This window comes from Camelina sativa, chromosome 15, assembly GCF_030686135.1.
Source record: "Camelina sativa cultivar CO46 ecotype springtype chromosome 15, ASM3068613v1".
Classification (NCBI taxonomy): Eukaryota; Viridiplantae; Streptophyta; class Magnoliopsida; order Brassicales; family Brassicaceae; genus Camelina; species Camelina sativa.
Window position 1 is genome coordinate 10,585,878 of NC_141894.1, and position 5,992 is coordinate 10,591,869.

General features: G+C 31.5%; 1 pseudogene across 1 annotated transcript; it reads left to right on the forward strand.

The window, feature by feature from the left end:
* Positions 1 to 2,611: 2,611 nt before the first annotated feature.
* Positions 2,612 to 4,161, forward strand: LOC147926474 (putative F-box protein At3g20030 pseudogene; annotated as a pseudogene). The gene has a single exon (XR_015581775.1). The product of XR_015581775.1 is annotated as a putative F-box protein At3g20030 pseudogene (transcript).
* The last annotated feature ends 1,831 nt before the right edge of the window (positions 4,162 to 5,992 follow it).

Here is a 5,992-nt window from a genome sequence, read left to right on the forward strand (position 1 = left end):
TTGTGTTTAAGTAGGTTAAAGAAACGGTTGTCTGGTTTGTTATTTTAGTGGGGGATGAAATGAACTATATATATAAAAGGTATGGCTTTCAATCGGGGTTCTAAAAAGAACAGAGCTGTGTTATCGTAACGGAATAAACAATTAAGGAAAGGCAAAGAATCAGGAATGAATTAAAAATCCCGGAGGTAATGGGATTTACCAATTAAGGAAAGGCATATTATCAGGGTATAAATAAGATCAAGAAGGTTGTATCGTAACCGACAGTACAATTAAGGAGAAACAGATAGTCAGGAATATTATTAGGAAAACACGAATATCTATTATTAAAGATTAAGTAGAAGCATGTAATCAAGGTAGAATTTGGTTAATAACTAAGGATCATAAGCGAGAGAAGTGAATAACCTAATATCAACTCAGAATAATGTGGTGGACCATTAATGGAGGGATTAAAATGAGGGATCTCTAACTTTTTAAAGGGAAGTAAATAATTTAAGCAAAAATTATGTTCAAGTAACATCCAATGAGATTCGTCACATAAATCGACTTACGAAAAAATATAACCAAAACTTTGAAGCGAATAAGAGTCACCTTGCTTCAAGAGAAGGAAATGACAAAAGTTGTATGAGGTTCTCCTGCATTTGGATGCGCGAATCGGGCTTCTCCTTTGCGTGGACGAAGATGTTTTCTCGGATTCAGCTGGAGAATAAGGAACTCGTACGAATCGGTGCTGGCGGAATCGGGTCATGACGGAGTTGAACAGAAAAGGGAGGAGGAGTGGGAAAGAGAGAGAGGCGAGGAAAGGAAGAATACAGAACTCGGAGATCTGGTCAGTAGCAGTTTGAGAGGAAGGCGAAAATTGCCAGGCCCATACAGTTCAAGCCCACTAAAACAATGCAGAAATATGACGAAATCGTGTAGATAAAGCCCAACGAGTTAGACGAGAGAAAAAGAGGAATGAGCTCGGGGGAAAACAGAGAATGTAGTTAAGACACGTGGCAGCTAATTAGGGTATTCTTAAAGGGTGTAACCCTACTTTATTATAATAGATTTTAAAGCGGTTTCCACACTTTCAGCACTAGTATTTATAGGACTCACCATATTATACCAAAACATATTTGTGAGATATCAAGTTTTCTGATTTCATGATGTAATATATATGTTCTGTGATATCAAGTTTCATAATTTTTTGATAATTCAATGGTTATTTGTATTTTTAGTGTTATCTCTATTTTCATATGATACTTGAGTTTTTAATTTCATAAATTTAGTTTTTACATATATTTTAAATTTTATAATGCTAAGAAATAAGGTTTGTTTCTTTGACTTGAAAATTATATTATTCTCTTACTAAAACAATACTGAATATTTTGGATGTTAATATAGTTATTCCAAAATGTTCAGTTTTCATTAAACCAAAAAATTATATGTATATTTTCAAATTAAAGTATCTTCCAAAGAAATTAAAACTACAGTTTTATTTTAAATTTTTTCTGTTTGTTGTTATTATACGTTTTGTCTTATTGCTCTTTTTTGTTGCTGCATTTTTTGTTATTATTTTTATAAAATCATATAGTAAAGTAATATTTACGTTTTCCTGTTTTTGATTTACGATGCTTTGGAATATCAGTATATTTATACTTGTCTTGTTTTAACCTAACTCTTACACTAAACAAACTCATTTATACATATGGGCATTTACTACAATAACGGTCCAATTGCCTTTTTCCTTTTATGACGATTTTTCTCCTTTACTAGACCTAGTTTTTTAATTGGTCTAGAAATCTTAACTGAATTAATTCAAATATTTTTATTGGTTATTGATTTTAATTGATGTGTCAACACAAACTCGAATGTTGAAGTTGATGTGGCATGCTCCGGTGAAAAACATATAAGTTTTATTGTATTGATTTATAGTATAGATTTATTAATCACTAGATTAGATCATTTACGCAGTCACACAAATATAATTAAGAGAAATATGTAAAATTTTAAGTAGTATTTTAAATGTTCATTTTATATTTTATTTGATTTTCAATGCAAAAAACAAACCGGAATTTAAAAACCAAGCTTTATATAATAAAATGTATTATATAATAATTCAATACAATTTGTAAATGGAATTAAGAAAGATGTTATGAGAATCAATCATAATCTAAAATCTTTTAAAAAATCTGAATATAATTAATAAAAACAAATCATATGGTAAACAATCAAGTCTTAGTTTTTTTAAATTTGATTAGTTAACAATTTTTTAAAAAATTAATTACTAATTTCTGTCTATAATAGATAAAGTGAATTGACCTAGTAGGAGTAGAGAAAGCTGAAACCATTCATTTTTTAAAAACTATTAATTATGTTTAAAAAATTCTGTATTATTTAAGACTTAATTTATATTTTTATCTTTGATGAGAAATTTTAAAATGGTCTTAAGACCAATGACATTTGATATAAATACTTTTAAAAAGGTGTAAAATTATATGGATACTTTTCCCTTAACTATATAAAAATATTTATTTTATTAGTGAAATAAATAATAAAAATAAATTAAGCAGAATTATATAGAAAATGAAAAGAGCATATATCTTTTTTTTTTTTTTTTTTTTTCTGAAGCTTATAAATGATCGGGCCAAGCAAAGTTAGGGAACGATAGCCAATTGCTCTCATTTCGAAACAATGACGACCTTGATCTCTGATCTCCCGAAAGATTTGGTAGAAGAGATACTTTCTAGGGTTCCCATAACTTATCTCGGAGCAATGAGATCCACTTGCAAACGATGGAACACTTTAACTAAAGAAAGAATTCTATGGAAAACAGAAGGAAGACATCCATTTATGGGGTTCATGATGATGAAGTATAAGCTTTGTTCACTAAGGTTCGATCTCCATGGAACTTTCAACAAAATAGAACTCGTGGATACATCTATAAAGGAGATAGGTAATAATCTACTTAATCAAGTCAAGATATCTAAAGTTTTTCATTGCGACGGGTTATTGTTATGTGTGACCAAAGAGGACAACGCTAGGCTCGTGGTTTGGAACCCTTATTTGGGTCAAACCAGGTGGATCCAACCCTTGAACGCTTACCACAGAGCAGACAGCTATGCTATCGGATACGACAATAACCGTAAACACAAAATCTTGAGGTTTTTGAATTATTACGACCGTTCTGTTGAGCAACTAATTCTTGAGTACGAAATCTATGATTTTAGCTCTAATTCATGGAGAGTTCTTGATATCACTACTCCCACCTGGGAGATAGAGTTTTATCAACGCTGCGCATCTTTGAAAGGTAACACTTACTTTTTTGCCAAGGAAAAAATAGTATACGATGAGGCTGGTGATAACTACAATCCAGAGCCGCATGACTGTTTACTATGTTTTGACTTTAAATCGGAGAGCTTTGGACAGCTTCTTCCACTGCCGTTTGTGCACTATCTTTACGATGTTGGAGCTCTCTCTTCTGTTGGAGACGAAAAACTAGCGGCGTTATCGAAAAGTTCAAAGGTGGAGATTTGGGTTACAACTATGATTGATCCCAATGCTGTGTCGTGGAACCCTTTCTTAAAACTTGATTTGGGGTTAGTTTCTCACTTTAACTATCTCGGTGGCATTTTCTTCATTGAAGAGGAGAAGAAAGTCGCTGTAGTTATTGATTTTCACACATATGGATCAAGGACATGCTACGAGAGCGCAGCTTGCATTATTGGAGAGAATATGAACTACGTACGTAGAAAGAGGCTAGGCCTTGGAGAAGCTAGGAGTGACATACAAGGAGCTGTCAACTTCAGCGAATTTGCTTATTGTTGTAGCTCTTATGTTCCAAGTTTGGCACAGATCAACTAAATTATGCATGATTTACAAAGGAAATTAAGAGAAGAAGAGAAAGCGAACCAACAACAAGCACAAATAACAAAGAAGAAGACCAACTCTGTTGATTAATTAATAGCTTATTTTATAATTAATGATAATGATAACCTATTTTCTTTCTTGCATCTCTTTTTCATTCGTTTCTGTGATGTTTTTTTTTGTTTTGCAATGTCGTCTGGACAAGACCAATCAATTATATATTACTAGAAATAGGCTCGCGCGATGCGCGAGTTATACATAATCTTATTTTTATTAATTATGATATATTTTAAATTTATAAATATATTTTTGAAATGTCTTCTTTTTTAATATGATTTTTTTAAAAAATTGTTTAATATTTGTTCCTTTATATATATGGTTCTTAATGTTTGAACGCAAAATAAAATAAACAAAACATGTAGGAAACTTTTTTGATTGAAGTAATTAAATCCCTCAAAGTTTTGTTGTTTTGGATTTTATTATTTTGTGATAAATTGTTAGGTTCTTAGAGCATTTTCAACCCCATGCTATTTTAAAGTCAATACTCTATTATAAAGTAACATTTGCTTTAACCCTACTCTATATCTTACTCTAAAATAGAGTAAATGATGGGGATTACTCTGTATGGAGCTTTACCTTTTTACACTAACTCCATTTTCTAATATAAAATAGATTGATAAATTGAAAAATCTATGCTCTATTTTCTAATAAAATATAGAATATATATTGGAGATAGTCTTAGCATATATGAGGTTTGTGTAGAGACCATATATCAGATATTCAAAACGAAAATTGAGTATTGAAAATTGTTTACAAATATTACCAGATAAATCTCATATTTCCCTACATCTTTTCCAAAACTGTAATATATAGATGTGATCAAGACTTATATGAAATGCTAGATCTCTATAATCACAAAATTATTATAGAAACTCAGTAACCATGAAAATAAATTAAAATAAATTATGTTTTAGTTTCAATAGTAAAAAAAAATAATTTATAAATTTTTATCTTTTTTGCGAGTGGTTTTAATACTTTATATATTTTTTAAACTCAATCTTAATATCTGATTTTCTTTTTGACTCCACAATATGTTGCTACAGTTTGATTTCTCATACTCCTATTAATCAAAACAATTTCTCAAAAACCCCTCAATAGTAAAAAGACAATATTACCCTTAATGAAGGTTGTTAAAGGTTAAATATAATTAAATCGGTAAATGTTCAACGAAAAACACAATAGCTCAGTGGTTGCGAGTTCCGTGCGCACCCGCGCGCCCAGAGTTCGAATCCCACTATGCGGGGTACAACTAGGGTGCGACGGGTACAACTAAGATGCGATGGGTACAACTGGATGTACAAATAAGGGATATCTGGTACAACTGGATGTAGTTGTACGTTCAATTTTCTTTTCAAAATTGTTAGAGGGTAGTTTCGTCATTTCATTAAAAAAGGGGTAGTGAGAATAAGTGGAGGTGATGCAGAAAAGAATTTCTGGTATAGAGGCACCAGAGAATTAAATCCCTTTTTGATTCGTTTCTGTGATGTTTTTGTTTTGCAATGTCCTCTGGACAAGACCAATCCATTATATATTATTCTTGTTTCTATTTATTTACACAGTTTGAGCTGATCAGAAAAAGGTTTATAAACATTCCTTCCTTTTAGTTTAATTTGTATGGGATTTGGTGACATGATGGAGCAATGCTTGGAACGTGTGGAAGATACAGAAAAACAAAAAAAAAAGACATACCAGGATTTATTTGGTTATTGTGTCACAGACTCGCATTGTAAGCATGTTGCTGTCACAGACTTAATCGGTTGTAAAATCGGGAAAACAGTAAAAAAATTATATTTTTACTGGAAATAAGATGATAGATGTTAGATCTAATACTGGATTATCAAAATCAGTTGAATTAACAAAGAAATCGATGAAAAACGAGTAAATAAACGACCGGCAGCCATGAAATAGGGTTACAGGTTCGAGTGGAGAAGATGAATTCGAAATAACTGTTTTACCCTTTATTAAAAGGGACGAAAAATGCACAAAATAGGGTTTTGAGGCATCGAACCCGTGACACACAACCTGAGAAACGGGCCACTAACCAACTGAGCTGTTCGTTTTTCCAGTAACTCTCACGCAAACAAAG